This window comes from Chiloscyllium punctatum, chromosome 23, assembly GCF_047496795.1.
Source record: "Chiloscyllium punctatum isolate Juve2018m chromosome 23, sChiPun1.3, whole genome shotgun sequence".
Lineage (NCBI taxonomy): Eukaryota > Metazoa > Chordata > Chondrichthyes > Orectolobiformes > Hemiscylliidae > Chiloscyllium > Chiloscyllium punctatum.
In genome coordinates this window covers 57,866,896-57,882,958 of record NC_092761.1, presented here as the reverse complement: position 1 = coordinate 57,882,958, position 16,063 = coordinate 57,866,896, and the positions used below count along the sequence as shown (strand labels likewise).

General features: G+C 45.6%; 1 protein-coding gene across 6 annotated transcripts in view; it reads left to right on the top strand.

Annotated features, from left to right (window-relative positions):
* Nucleotides 1-16,063, top strand: part of st3gal4 (ST3 beta-galactoside alpha-2,3-sialyltransferase 4) — a 132,416-nt gene that overhangs the window by 52,556 nt on the left and 63,797 nt on the right. The window contains exon 2 of one of the 6 annotated variants that reach the window (XM_072593032.1): nt 10,287-10,513. The exons of 4 other annotated variants lie outside the window; for them this stretch is intronic. The gene's annotated coding sequence lies outside the window, so the exon portion shown is untranslated. Of the gene's footprint in view, nt 1-6,940; nt 6,960-10,286; nt 10,514-16,063 lie in introns of those variants that run through there. One more of the 6 variants, XM_072593034.1, reaches the window with a different exon arrangement.

The window sequence follows — 16,063 nt, the reverse complement described above, 5'->3', positions numbered from 1 at the left end:
GAGGGAGGCACGAATAGAGTGAATACACTCAGTCATTTTCCCACGGTTGGGGAATCGGAGACTGAAGGGCATCAGTTTAAGGTTAGAGGAGAAAGAATAAAAGGAAACCTGAGAGGAACTTTTTTTCAGAGGGTGGTACGCATTTGGAATGAGCTGCCAGCAGATGTGGTTGAGGTGGGTACATGAATAATATTTGAAAGGCATTTGGACTAATACATGGATAGGAAAGGTTAAGAAGGATATGGGCCAGTGCGGGAAAATGGAGTTAGCATGGACCAGCTCGGGCCAAAGAGCTGGTCTCCGTGCTGTCAAACTCCATGACTCAATAACCCTAATATATACCAAATTATTTATGTAAATATGCATTCTCTTCCAATTCTTTTCTGTAGCTGCTGAAGTGTTTTCTCTTTGCAGATAAATTAATGTTATGCATAACACATGGTTTGATCTGTGTTTCCCTCGAAGTTTTTAATGGATTGTTTGTTAAATGGTTTTTATCTCGGCCCCACACTACGCCCATCCTTCCTTATCTCTCTCGACAGCAGGCTTGACATTTTTTTTTAAACCACAAGGAAGAAATTTTTAACCTGTGACTGAACTGGTAGGCGTTTATTAGCTTTTTGTTCAATTTAAAGAAAAGTTTCTTCTTTGCTTAGATCTCATCTGATCCAGCTATTCTAACTGTTATGCAAGTTTAAAACCTAGAAACTATGTGTAGGAGTCGGCTATTCAGCCCTTCAAACCGGTCTGCTATTCAATATGATCATGCCTGATCATCCAACTCCGTCTCCCGTTGCTGTTTTTTCCCTTGTCCTTTGATCCCTTTAGCCCTAAGAACAATATCTAACTCCTTCTTAAAAACATTCAATATTTTAACTTAAACTACTTTTGGTCACAAATATTTCCACAAGCTCACCACTTTCTGGGTGAAGAAATTTCTCCTCATCTCAGTCCTAAATGGCCTACCGTGTATCCTTAGACTGTGACTTCTGGTTCTGGATACCCTACTCATAGGCAACATCCTTCCAGCATTTTGTTTGTCTAATCCTGTTGGAATATTATAGGTTTCCATGACAATTTCCCTAATTTCTTCTAAACTCCAATGAATACATAGAATTAGAGTCATAGAACTATACAGCATGGAAGTAGACCCTTCAGTCCAACCTGTCCCTGCCGACCAGATATCCTAAATTAATCTTGTCCCATTTGCCAGCATTTGGCCCATATCTCTCTCAACCCGTCCAGGTGCCTTTTAAATGCTGAAATTGTACCAGCTTCCCACCTCTTCCTCTGGCAGCTCATTCCGTACTTGCACCACCCTCTAAGTAAAAATAGTTGCCCCCAGGTCACTTTTAAACCTTTCCCTTCTCACCTTAAACCTATGCTCTCTAGGTTTGGCCTCCCCACCCTGGGGAAAAGACTATTCACCCTATGCATGTTCCTCGTGATTTTGAGTTTCGATATGGTCACCCCTGAATACAATCCTAATTGATTCAGTCGCTCTTCAGCTGTCAGTCCTGCCATCTCCGGAATCAGTCTCATAAACCTCTGCGCTCCCTCCGTAGCAAGAATATCCTTCCACAGATAAAAAGACCAGAACTGCTAACTCTACTCCAGGTGTCTCACCAAGACCTGGTACAATTACAGCAAGACACCCCTTCTCCTGGACTTAAATCCTCTCACTATGAAGGCTAACATTCCATTTGCTTTCTTTACTACCTGTGGCACCTGTATGCTTACTTCCAGCAACTGCTTTACAAGGGCATCCAGGTGTCACTGCATCTCCCCCTTATCCCATCTGTTACCATTCAGATAATAATCCAAGTTCTGTTTTTGCTACCAAAGTGGATAACCTCACATTTCTCCACCATGTACTGCATTTGCCCGCTCACTCTGCCTATCCAAATCAGACTGACAGATCTCATCATCCTCCAACTCACACCTCACCCTTCCACCCAGCTTTGAGTTGCCAGCAAATTTGGCGACGTTACATTTCGTCCCCTCATCCACATCATCAATGTTTATCATGAGCAGCTAGGGTCCAAGCACTGACCCCTGCCATATGTCACTTGGCAATGACCAAATGGATAGCAAGATGGTTTCAAGCTGGAAATAAGGGGTAATGAATCTCTGAGTCATACACGCTAGCACATGACCTATCACAATAATTAAAGCTATGACCACTGATGTTCATGGTTTATGTTAACAGGGTGAGATGATGCCATCGTGGGAATGTTACTGAACTAGCAGTGTGGATAAACACAGCCGGTCAGGCAGCATCCGAGGAGCAGGAGAATCGCGTTTCGGGCCAGAGCCCTTCATCATGCATGAGAAAGGATGAATAGGGTTAGGGTTAGGGCTCATTCCTGATGAAGGGCTTCAGCCTGAAACATCGATTCTCCTGCTCCTCGGATGCTGCCTGACCTGCTGTGCTCTTCCAGCATCACACCCTCAACTCTGATCTCCAGCATCTGCAGACCTCACTTTCTCCTAGTAATGTGAATGCCCAGGTTGAGGCTTTGGGGAACCTGGCCTCAAGTCTGACTGCAGTAACTAGTGGAATTTAGACTCCGATAACATTATATCTTGAATTGGACATCATTTTCCAGCTGACATAGACCCACAGACTGTAAGATATAGGAGCAGAAGTAGGCAGTTTGGCCAGTCTAGTCTGTTGCACTATTCAATGAGATCTTGACTGTTCTGATAATGCTCAACTTTATTTTCCTGTCTTGTCTCCATAACCCTCGATCCCCTTGCTGATGACAAATCTGTATCCCTAACTTGTATATAGTTAATGCCAGGTGGTACAGCCCCCCCTGTGGTTCAAAAAGATTTCCACAGATTCACTAGCTTCTGTCTTAAATCGGCTGCTTTTTACTCTGGGATTATGCTCTGTAGACCTAAAATCTTCCACAAGTGGAAACAGCCTCCCCTCAGTTTCTTCTCAACTGCCTCCAATGGGAGTATATTTTTTCTTTGATTGGGGGAACCGGAACTGTTCACAGTATTCTAGGAACAAATACAGAATAATGGAGAAACTCAGCAGGTCTGGCAGCATCAATGGAGAGAGAAACAGAATTAACTTTTTGAGTTCAAAGCTGAATTGAATGAATGGAAATATACCTCGACTGAAAAATTATACGCTTTGACTCTAACTAGCCAGCATTTAACTTCTAGTCTTTATCAGGAAGCATAACAGGAAACTTTATATCAACTATGAGTACTGTTACATATTGGGATCCCCAGAATAATCGGTGGCTCTGCCCCACCTTTGCTGACAGGATAGCAGTCATTCTTCATTACCGGTAAATATTGAAGGAGGATGTGGGGGTTAAACTTGCTGAAGCTATTGTTAAAGTGGGAAATTTGCAAAATGGCTGCTGGAAAAATGAAGTTTTGATCTTTGAAATCGCATTGAGTATATTTGGCACAGAATAAGATAAGGACAGAGGTCATGGGGATATGAAGGTGATTTAAACAGTGCAACAGGAAGTGCAGAGGTGAGGAAGTCTATGGTACTGAAATTCAAAGGGAATTCTGTGGAAATGGAAACACATGTTCAATTATGTATAAACTTCAGAGTACAGGATGAAATGCTTTCTTCAACATAAGTCAGTCAGAACGTTAAAATTAGAGGCAGATGGTATTGCAAAAACATTTTTTTTTCATCCAGAAGGCTAATGCAAACCTTGAAGTTGCTGCCCACTACCTGCCCCAGCCCTATACACTTGTCCACTGCAGGCCATTTTAAAGTCAGAATCAGAAGTGGGGATCAGAATCAGAAGTGGGGATGTTCACTAATGCACAATGTTCAGCACCTTTCATGACTTAAGAGACTGAAGCGGTCTTTACCCATATTCAGCAAGACCTGGACAATCCAGGCTTAGGCTGACAAGTCGCAAGTCACATTTGTGCCACACAAATGCCAGGTAATGACTATCTCCAGCAAGAGAGAATCTGACTGTTATCATTGCGTTATCATTGCATTACCATTAGTCAATCTCCCACAATCAATATTCTGAAGGTTATCATTTACCAGACTAAAGCAGCCCTCTTGGCGCTACATCCACAAACACTCTCTACCACCAACACTCAGTAGCTCAGTGTAAGCCATCTACAAAATAACTCGCCAAAGCTTCCTAGGTGATACCTTCCAAATACAAGGCAACTATCATTTAGAAAGACAAGGACTAAGGATAATTGGGAATGTGACCATTTCTAACTTTCCCTTCTAGTCACTCATCATCCAGATTCGGAAATATTTTTCCGTTCCTTCTGTGTCACTGAGTGAAAATCCTGGAATTCTCTCCCTAAGGGCATTGTGGGTCTACCTACGCCATGAACGCTTAACACCGCCTTCTTTAGGGCAACCAGGGATGAGCAATAAATTTTGCCCAGCCAGTAATGTCCATTTCCTATAATGAATTTAAAAAGAAGGGATAGTGTGGGAAAATGGTATTGTGGCAGAAAACCAACTATGAGTTAGGTGAATGAGTTGGCTCAAAAGGCTAAATGGCCTGCTCTTACTTCCTATGCCCCACAAACCATGAAACCTCTACCCTGCCTGGTGCTTCCTGTGCTACTTGATATACATTTCTGTTTAAAGTCCTAACAAGTGGCAGTCTCTGGGTTCAGCCAATGTAATGCAATGGTTTGATCCAAATCACTCTCGAATCCATTATTCCTGATTTAATGTGACTGCCAGGATGGTAGTAGGGAATCTAGATGGATTGTTTTGATCCAGTAATTCCTATATTCCTCTTTGTGTACCTTGCACTGAGGCTATTTTCACAACTATTTGGTTTGTCTTGTATTGTTGTCTTGGCAACAGGCTGTTTCCATGAAGATCTTTGCCTGATTCATTCAGAAGAGGAAACAGAGAGGTTTTGATAATTCTGTGCCTGGTCTCCCTAGCCCACATATGCCGGTGGAGTTGTTTGCAAGAGTGAATTTTATTTGCAGATACCAACTGAATTGTTGAAGAAGCAAAACCACTTTGTCCATCAATCTTTGTTCCATTGCTTAGTACAACTGCGTTCCCTCTTTGGCTCCATTTCAAGACTTGAAAATTGTTGCACTACCCCTGTGCCTTCCAACTCTGCTGAGACCCCAACAACAACTGCTGAAAAGCTAACTAAAAATCTTAGATCTGTCAGAGCTTCTATTGTTCGAACTTGGGGAAAAAAAACCCCAAGGTCTCTCACATTGTTTACCTTCTCATAGACTGCTCAATACCTGCCACTACCTCTGGGAGCACACCTGTTGTAACTCAGTCCATTGACTCCATGATTGTGTTATGGACCAGACCAGACCAGACCCTGTCAAAATATTGTAGGAAGGTCGTCTCGTCCCTAACTTTTTCTTATTTTAAAGGTAAATGTATTCCAAATTCAATTTAATTTATCAAACTACTTGACATTAAATAAATCACTATTTATTCAGAAACTGTAGTTAAAATACAGCAAAAGAAAGAAGAACTTAATTCTATTTGACAACTTAATAGAATAATAGATACAGTAACTATTAGTAATAAACTGTTCTAATATATTAACATTCCACAAACACTGCTTCGCAAAAAGGCAAATTCAGAAACAGGTGCAGTTCTTCAATCCAGGAGGAAAGGACATCAAAAGACAATTCGGAGAGAGTGTAGAAGCAGGGAGCGATTCAGTGCTGAGACCCCAGCAATACCTGCTGAAAAGCTTGCTACAAATCCGAGATCTGTCAGAGTTTCTAATGTTTGGACTTGGAAAAAAACCCCAAGGTCTCACACATTCTATATCTTCTCATAGACTGCTCGACACCCATCCCCCAGTTTCTCCCTCTAAAAGAGACCAAAATAAAACACACCTCTTAAAGCCAAAGTATTGTGACAATTGTCAATACTGTCTTGGATCTTATGCTACGATTCTGTCTTGCGAGAGTCCGAATCCTCAATTTTGTAAGCCATACCCAAGTACCTATAAAGTTGATTCACAAATTCCAGATTCACACTCTTCGATTTAGCTGACATGTAGATGGAAAAAGTTCTCTTCCTTCTCTGTGTTGATTTAGCTAACTTTGGTGTTATGTTTTGTTTGACTCAATAATTGCAGTCAAGCACTTTGTTATTCAAATGTCAATAAACTTTATTAAGAGGTAGAAACATTTGTAGGTTCATAAGATTATTGTGTTTTAGCACTATCCTTTGGTATAAATCAGTGATTCGTGACTGTTTTTTGGCCGCACCCCCTCAGGAGTTGTTCTCCGGTTATAGGGGCCTCCTTTCAAACAGGATGGAACACAAACAGATAGACAGAAAATCATTTATTATCGAAAGCCAAGAAAACTTGAACATTCCGACATAGTTGACAAAACATTTTAAAAAAAAAACTGTATGAAATTTAACATCTTATCAGGCCTAATGTGGTCTTTGAGCTTGGTGCTTTTCATGATATCAAGCTCCAGGTTAGGTTAGGCTTGGGTATTTCATCGGTTCAGTTTCCAGAGCCCCCAGAAACCCTTGGGGCTCCCCTCCTCACAGTTTTCAGTCTGTGGTCCCCTTCACATGTGCCAGGGCTCCGAAGGGGCACATATGGCCCCTGTTGAGGATGGCTGGTTTAAAGGATTGTTTTAGTTAAGGATTGAATTTTACTTTAAACGTAGATAAAGGATGTCATGTGGCCTGTGCTGGCATAGACTTCACTATTTTGTAGTGGAGATCGAGAAAAGTCATCAATGCTGAGTTTCAAATTCAAATGGTTTATTTAACATTCACAAGAGAGTCAAACCTCCAGTTGGCCCTTGTTGAGCTTGCAAGACTCTCTGAGTAGAGATTGATATAGGGTTTATATATATATATTTACTCAGGCTTGTTACAGTTATTCACTCTATCATACACAGGGTTCAAGCAGTCCCTGAATGTAGCTTTCGTACTTTTACTGTGGTTACCTGGACTGTTCCAATTGCTTAATTGAGTGAGTAGTTGTTTAATCCCATTTAACTGTAATCTGTTATTTATGTGGAAAATGTGTGGAGGTGTGAAGACTGCTTCGGAATTTGATTCAGACTAAAATCATTTGTCAGTGAGTTTTGTTTCTCACACCCAGTATTTCAATGTTTTATCTTCCTATCGACACGTGAAATAGTGCATACCTTACCCTGCCTGCATGACTGTATCCAGTTGTACGTGTTGTCATTAACACCTTGTGTAGATGTTTTATTCCTGGTTTAGGTTGTTATCTCTGGTTGCTATGTGATTTTAAACTCAAGTTGACCTTCTATTTCCCTGATAACTGTTTCTTTAGTATGACACAAAGTTCCAATTTCAAGCCTGGATGATTTAGTTGTTTGAAATCTTTTGTTCAGTTTTTCAAAATGTTTGCCCAGTTTCCTAGAAAAGATTTGTCTCAATTCTACCTCAAGCCTTTAGTATGAACTCTGTACATCTGGGTTTCTGCTGTTCCCACCATGTAGTTTTAAGGCAGCACATATTACTGTAAGGACCTAATTTAAGTTGTAATAAAATTTTTCTTTGCTTTTGTATTCGGTGCCCCTTTTCATAAACTCCACAATGTATGGTGTTGGGCATTTTAATTTTTTTTTTGTAATTGGAATTAGGTACACTGTCTGTCTGTTCATTACCTTCCCATTTCATTAGCAATGATGTAGAGGTGTCGGTGTTGGATTGGGGTGTGCAAACATAACGTGGTGTTGTGCGATTTTTTTTTTTTAAATGTTTGCATTTGCAGAATTGTATTTGCAGACATATTCTATTTTGTTCCAAGAGCAGACCATGTGACATTTTATAAATTCCTACTTTGGAAATAGAACCAGTCTGACTCAAGATTGGAATACATACATACTCTAACCTCGCACCTTTAATGCATTGTCGAAGAGTGTGGTACTGGAAAAGTACAGCAGGTCAGGCAGCATCCAAGGAGCAGGCGAATAGATGTTTCAACCATAAGCTCTTCATTGAATGCATTGTCTGAGCTGTGATATCAGTTATTTTTATAAAATCTTAAGTTATCACGGGACTGTGACTTGCAGGAAATTCTGGGATTGACATATTAATGAATCAAAACCTGCAACGCAATTGAAAAGATGAAAGACTTAACAGCAATCTAGGTTCAATATATTGCATCAATTGTATGACACTATGATCTTTTGCTATAACCTCTGTGTCCTATGATCCTGCCCCACTATCTACCTGATGAAGGAGCAACACTCCAAAAGTTTATACTTCCAAATAAACCTGTTGGACTATAACCTGGTGTTGTGCGATTTTTAACCTTTTCTTTGTCTTTTAACCTAGAATATATCACCATCTGCTTCTCCACATTAAACTGCATCTCCTCCCTGTTTGATTAATGATCCAAGCTACCCACATCTTCTTGAATTCTTTAGTAATTTGCCTCACTGTTTGTCAACCCTGCCAATTTTATGCAGTAGGGAGAATTTAAAGCACTAGCTTTCAGAGTGCTGCTCCTTCTTCAGGTAACTAGTAGGGCAGGAACAGAAGACACAGAATTTATAGCACAAAATCATAGTGTCAAACAACTGGTACGGTATATTGAACAAACCTAGGTTGCTGTTAAGTCTTTTCATCTTTTAGAATGGGTTGTAGGTATTGATTCATTAATATGTAAATCCCAGAACTTCTTTTAAGTCACATTCCCGAGATAATTTAAGATTTCATAAAATAAACTGGGGGGGTGGGGGGGGAGCTGAGAAATAAATGGGAGGGGGGTGGAGCTGGGGGAAAGCTGTCTGAGAATGCAATAGGTAGATGAAGGTAGGGAAGATGATGTTAGGTCAGAGAGGAGGGTGGAGCGGAGAGATGGGAAAGACGCTGGACAGGTCAAGAGGGCGGTGTTGAGTTGGAGGCTTGGGACTAAGATAATGTGGGGGGGAGTGGAAGTGAGGAAACTGATGAAATCCATATTGATGCCATGTGGTTGCAGGGTCCCACGACAGAAGATGAGGCATTCTTCCTCCAGGCGTCGGGTGGTTAGGATTTGGCAATGGAGGAGGCCCAGGACCTGCAGGGTGGAGTGGGAGAGGAAGTTGAAGTTTTCAGCCATGGGGTGGTGGGGTTAGTTGGTATGGGTGTCCCAGAGATGTTCTCTGAAATGATCTGCAAGTTGGCGTCCTGTCTCCCTCCTGTAGAGGCGACCACACCGCAACAGATACAGTAGATGACATTTGTGGAAGTACAGGCAAATTTCTGTCGGATATGGAAGGATCCTTTGGGGCCTTGGATGGAGGTGAGGGTGGACATGTGGGTGCAGGTTTTGCACTTCTGCGGTGGCAGGGGAAGGTGACTCCCTTGTTAGATCCATGCCCCCCCACTAGCCCTCACACCACTCCCAACCCTTTCCCTCTGCGACTCCCTTGTTAAGTATATGCCCCCCCCCCCCCCCCCACAAGCCCTCATTCTCACTACCGGCACCTTCCCCTGCCGCCGCAGGAAGTGCAAAACTTGCACCCATACATTTCCCCTCACCTCCATCCAAGGTCCCAGAGCATCCTTCCACATCTGACATGGTCTCCTCTATATTGGGGAGACAGAACACCAACTTGCGGATCATTTCAGAGAGCATCTCTGGGACACCCGCACCAACCAACCCCACTGTCCCATGGCTGAACACTTCAACTCCCTCCTCCCACTCCATCTAGAATATGCAGGGCCTGGGCCACCTCCATTGCCAAACCCTAACCATCCAACGCCTGGAAGAAGAACATCTCATCCTTCGCCTTGTGACCCTTCAACCCTCACGGGATTAATGTGGATTTTACCAGTTTTCTCATTTCCCCTCATCCCAGTCCCAAGCCTCCTACTCTGTACTGCCCTCTTGACTTGTCCATCATCTTTCCCATCCAGGAATATGAGGGGATGTGCGCATGGGTGTAAGTGTGTGTTTCTGAGAGACAACATGTGTATGAGAGAGGGTCTGCGTGAGTGCGTACTTCCACATAAATAACAATCAAAGAGACTGTCGTGATTGATTCACTCTGAGTCTCACTATTCCTTTACCAAATCTACTCCTTCTGGAAAATTTGTTCCACATCTTTCCCCAGAATACCTGCATTTCCATCATGGTTGGCAAAATAAAAAGATCTGGTATATTCATGCCATGAACTCTCATTCCACAATAATTCTACTCCGAATCTCTGGTTACTCAACCTATTCATAAATTTGTAAAAGTGCTAACCACACCTCTAATGTAAATTTCTAGCCTTTTGTGATCATCCCACTTCATCTTGCTGTAACACTTAGTACATTCCTCATGTTTGTCTAGAGTATCAGAGGCCCTAACTGGAAGATCAACAGCTTTCGGACCGCCCAGAGAGCGTCCTTCACCGAGTTGATGATCCTCCAGACGCAGTTGATGTTTGTCTCTGTGTGCGTCCCGGGGAACAGGCCGTAGAGCACGGAGTCCCACGTCACGGCGCTGCTCAGAACGAACCTCGACAAACACCACTGCGTTCCTCTCCAGACTTCCTCTGCATAGGCACATTTCTGAAGGTGTGTGACAGTCTTATTTCCCCCCCCCCTCAGCCACTTCGAGGGCAGCGTGCGGTGCGGCAGAGAGTCCGGGCGTGCATAAAGGATCTTGCAGGCAGAGCCCTTCTCACCACCAGCCAAGCCATGTCTTGGTTCTTGTTGGAAAGTTCTGGTGATGAGGCATTCTGCCAAATGGCTTTGACAGTCTGCTCAGTGAACCGCTCGATAGGATCCACCCTCTCCTTTTCCCGAAGGGTCTCAAGGACACTGCGTGCTGACCACTTCCTGATGGACTTGTGGTCAAAGGTGTTTTTCTTCATAAATTTCTCCACGAAGGACAGGTGATACGGAGCGTTCCACGGCAGCGAGGCCAGGCCTATCCTTCGCAACATCAGGGACAGGTAGAACCTCAGTATGTAGTGACTCTTGGTGTTTGTGTACCGGGGATCCACGCACAGCTTGATGCAGCCACACACAAAGATGGCCATCAGGGTGAGGGTGGCATTGGACGTGTTTTTTCCCCCATTGCACCAGTCTTTGTACATTGTGTCTCTATGGACCCGGTCCATCTTTGATCTCCACATGTAGTGGAAGATGGCCCAGGTGACTGGGGATAGGCCAGACCTGTGCCACATATAGCAATACTGAGAGTACCTCACACCTGATGACCAGGTTTTTTCCCGCGATGGAGAGCGACCGTTGCCCCCATCTGCCCAGTTTCTGTCTCATCTTCCTGATCCGTTCCTCCCAGGTCTTGGCGCACGCCCCAGCCCCCCCCCGAATCAAATACCCAGCACCTTCAGGTGGTCAGTCCTGACGGTGAAGGGGATAGAGGATTGATCGGCCCAGTTCCCGAAGAGCATGGCCTCGCTCTCGCCTCGGTTTACCTTTGCCCCCGAGGCCCGTTCAAATTGGTCACAGATGCACATGAGTCTGTGCACGGACAGTGGATCCGAGCAGAAAACAGCGACGTCATCCATATACAGGGAGGCCTTAACCTACAGGCCCCCGCTGCCAGGAATAGTCACTCCTCTCAGGCTTACATCCTTCCTGATGGATTCGGCAAATGGCTCTATGCAACGCACAAACAAGGCAGGTGAGAGGGGGTATCCCTGGCTGACTCCAGATCTTACAGGGAAGCTATCTAATTCCCACCCATTGATTGAGACTGCACTGACAATGTTGGTGTAGAGCAGTCTGATCCAATTTCCAATTCCCTCCCCAAAGCCCATTTTGGAGAGGACATCCCTCATATATGTATGCGATATCCTGTCAAAGGCTTTCTCCTGGTCCAGGCTGATGAGGCAGGTGTCCACCCCCCTGTCCTGCACGTAGGCGATCGTATCCCTGAGATGTGCAAGACTCTGAGATCTTCCTGCCTGGTACAGCACAGGTTTGGTCAGGGTGGATCACCGATCCCAGAGTAGACCTGACCCGTTTGGCGATGACCTTTGACAAGATTTTGTAGTCTGTATTTAACAGTGAGATCGGTCTCCAATTTCTAATTTCCTCCCTCTCCCCCTTCCGCTTGTAGATGAGGGTGATGATGCCTTTCCTCATGGATTCACTCATGGTACCTGCCCGAAGGATACTGACATACACCTCCAGCAGGTCCCAGCCAATCAAGTCCCAAAGAGCAGAATAGATCTCGACCGGTAAGCTGTAGCTTCCGGGAGTTTTATTCTTTTTGAAGGACTCGAGGGCCTTGGTCAGCTCATCCAGAGATAGCGGCTGGTCCAGCCTCCCTCATGTTCCTTCGTCTAGGACCTCTGTGATAGAGGACAGGAACGACTGGGAGGCCGCGCTGTCGGTTGGCTTCCAGTCATACAGACTGGCATAGAAGGATTTGCTGATCCTCATGATGTCAGCCTGAGATGACGTTACTGAGCCATCTTCTTCCTTCAGGCTGCTGAGCACGGAGCTCTCTTTGTGCACCTTCTGGAAGAAGAAACGTGAGCACGTCTCTTCCTGCTCCACCGAGCGGATCCTGGACCAGAAGATTATCTTGGAGGCCTCCGAGGCAAAAAGCGAGGCTTGCTGGCCCTTCACCTCCTTGAGGTCCTCCGTGACATCCACCCCCATCGTCTGCAGCAGGAGCAGGTTCTGCATACTTTCCTGGAGCTGGGACAGTTTTCCCCGCCTCTCTCTCACCTCCTGAACACCTTTTGAGGATGAAGAACCTCTTGATGTTCCCTTTTACTGTTTCCCACCAGTCTGCTGGGGACTCAAAGAGGGGCTTCACAGTTCTCCAACCTGCATAATCCCGCTTGAGCTCCTCTGTTTGCTGGGGTCAACAGCTTAGTGTTCAGTTTCCACATTCCCTTGCCCGCCCACTGCTCGTCCTGTAGGTGAGAGTCGGTCAGCAGGTTGATCTACCAGCTGAATAAGTTGACCCCGACCGAGTGTTGCAGACTGGCACATTCCAAGGTCCAAGACTGTGTTGAGGGACACGGTGAAAATTGGGGCAGCTGCCGCCAAGGCGCGGTGGGGAAAGACCACCGTGTAACATCTGCCTGCCTAAAGAAGAACAGGGGGCCCATGCAGACGTTTTGGGCTCTGCTGATGCCTCAGCTAAATATATGGGCGTTGAGAAATGCACAGACCTGTACATAACAATGATAAATTCTGATCTGTGCATGTAAATGTTGACATATGTATGGCATGACCAAATGTACAGACCATCAAATTATTTTATGAATAAAGTATATTTTTGAAATATAAAAAAAAGCAGAGGCCCTAACTGACTTTTGAGGCAAGGGATGTGTTTCAATTACTACTTGTATTCCCATCAATTCAAAGGAAAAAGTTAAGGATGATGATCATAAGACCTCAGAGTGGCAGCTTTTCAGAATGTTGTTAACTTCAGGCAAAAGTGATTTATTTTGAGTGTCTTTACTGCCTTTTCATTTCTGTCCCACTCGTGCTGATCATGATGCCCGAAGGACAAATTTCGAGATCTGTTCCGGCCCTGAGCAGCCACACAGTCTGATTGTAGCCCTGTCACAAGTTCCTTCTTTGGTTGTGTTAAGGGTGAATTGTGGAGAATTGGGGTCACGTTGCTGAACTGGAGAGCAGTAGTTGATCAAGATAGATTGATGATTTGTGGTATTTGGTCACCAGATGTTGTATTAGCTGCCAACTGCTGAAAGTCCCCGTGATGCAGAGAAATTCATTTCCCCTTCATTTCACAGATTACAGAACAAGCACTGATAGAAAAGGCCCTTTCATTAAAGGTCTTGAAGAATAAACAAACTGTTCGATGAAATCTTCCAATCACAACAGCCCCATGCTGATGATTACAACCTCCTCCTCCAAACCCAGGCAGCAGTATGACCTCATCAACTAGTTAAAAAGGTAAAAACAATGACTGCAGATGCTGGAAACCAGATTCTGGATTAGTAGTGCTGGAAGAGCACAGCAGTTCAGGCAGCATCTGAGGAGCAGTAAAATTGACGTTTTGGGCAAAAGCCCTTCATCAGAGATAAAGGCAGAGAGCCTGAAGCGTGGAGAGATAAGCTAGAGGAGGGTGGGGGTGGGGAGAAAGTAGCTGAAAATGTGTTGCTGGAAAGGCGCAGCAGGTCAGGCAGCATCCAAGGAGCAGGCGAATCGACGTTTCGGGCATCAGCCCTTCTTCAGGAATCCCGAAACGTTGATTCTCCTGTTCCTTGGATGCTGCCTGACCTGTTGCGCTTTTCCAGCAAAACATTTTCAGCTCTGATCTCCAGCATCTGCAGTCCTCACTTTCTCCCCGTGGGGAGAAAATAGCATAGAGTACAATGGGTGACTGGGGGAGGGGATGAAGGTGATAGGTCAAGGAGGAGGGTGGAGTGGATAGGTGGAAAAGAAGATCGGCAGGTAGGACAAATCATGGGGACAGTGTTGAGCTGGAAGTTTGGAACTAGGGTGAGGTGGGGGAAGGGGAAATGAGGAAACTGTTGAAGTCCACATTGATGCCCTGGGGTTGAAGTGTTCCGAGGTGGAAGATGAGGCATTCTTCCTCCAGGCGTCTGGTGGTGAGGGAGCGGCGGTGAAGGAGGCCCAGGACCTCCATGTCCTTAGCAGAGTGGGAGGGGGAGTTGAAATGTTGGGCCACAGGGCGGTGTGGTTGATTGGTGCGGATGTCCCGGAGATGTTCCCTAAAGCGCTCTGCTAGGAGGCGCCCAGTCTCCCCAACGTAGAGACTGCATCGGGAGCAACGGATACAATAAATGATATTGGTGGATGTGGAAGGCACCTTTTAGGGCCTTGGATGGAGGTGAGGGAGGAGGTGTGGGCGCAGGTTTTGCAATTCCTGCGGTGGCAGGGGAAAGTGCCAGGATGGGAGGGTAGGTTGTAGGGAGGGGGGTGTGGACCTGACCAGGTAGTCACAGAGGGAACAGTCTTTACGGAAGGCGGAAAGGGATGGGGAGGGAAATATATCCCTGGTAGTGGGGTCTTTTTGGAGGTGGCAGAAATGTCGACGGATGATTTGGTTTATGCGAAGGGTGGAAGGTGAGCACCAGGGGTGTTCTGTCCTTGTTACGGTTGGAGGGGTGGGGTCTGAGGGCGGAGGTGCGGGATGTGGATGAGATGCGTTGGAGGGCATCTTTAACCACGTGGGAAGGGAAATTGCGGTCTTTAAAGAAGGAGGCCATCTGGTGTGTTCTATGGTGGAACTGTGGTCCTCCTGGGAGCAGATATGGCGGAGACAGAGGAATTGGGAATACGGGATGGCATTTTTGCAAGAGGTAGGGTGGGAAGAGGTGTAATCCAGGTAGCTGTGGGAGTCGGTGGGTTTGTAAAAATGTCAGTGTCAAGTCGGTCGTCATTAATGTAGATGGAGAGGTCCAGGAAGGGGAAGGAGGTGTCTGAGCTGGTCCAGGTAAATTTAAGGTCAGGGTGGAATGTGTTGGTGAAGTTGATGAATTGCTCAACCTCCTCGCGGGAGCACGAGGTGGCAGCAATGCAGTCATCAATGTAGCGGAGGAAGAGGTGGGGAGTAGTGCCGGTGTAATTACGGAAGATCAACTGTTCTACGTAGCCAACAAAGAGACAGGCATAGCTGGGGCCCATACATGTGCCCATGGCTACTCCTTTGGTCTGGAGGAAGTGGGAGGATTCGAAGGAGAAATTGTAAAGGGTGAGGACCAGTTCAGCTAAACGAATGAGTGTTGGTGGAAGGGTACTGTTGGGGACGTCGGGAGATGAAAAAACGGAGGGCTTGGAGGCCCTGCTCATGGCAGATGGAGGTGTAGAGGGATTGGATATCCATGGTGAAGATGAGGCTTTGGGGGCTGGGGAAACGGAAGTCTTGGAGGAGGTGGAGGGTGTGTGTGGTGTCTCTAATGTATGTGGGGAGTTTCTGGACTGGGGGGCGATAAGACAGTGTCAAGGTAGGTAGAGATGAGTTCAGTGGGGCAGGAGCATGCTGAGACAATGGGTCGGCCAGGGTGGTCAGGCTTGTGGATCTTGGGAAGGAGGTAGAACCGGGCAGTGCGGGGTTCCCGGACTATGAGGTTGGAAGCTGTGGGTGGGAGATCTCCTGAGGTGATGAGGTTCTGTATGGTCTGGGAGATGATGGTTTGGTGATGG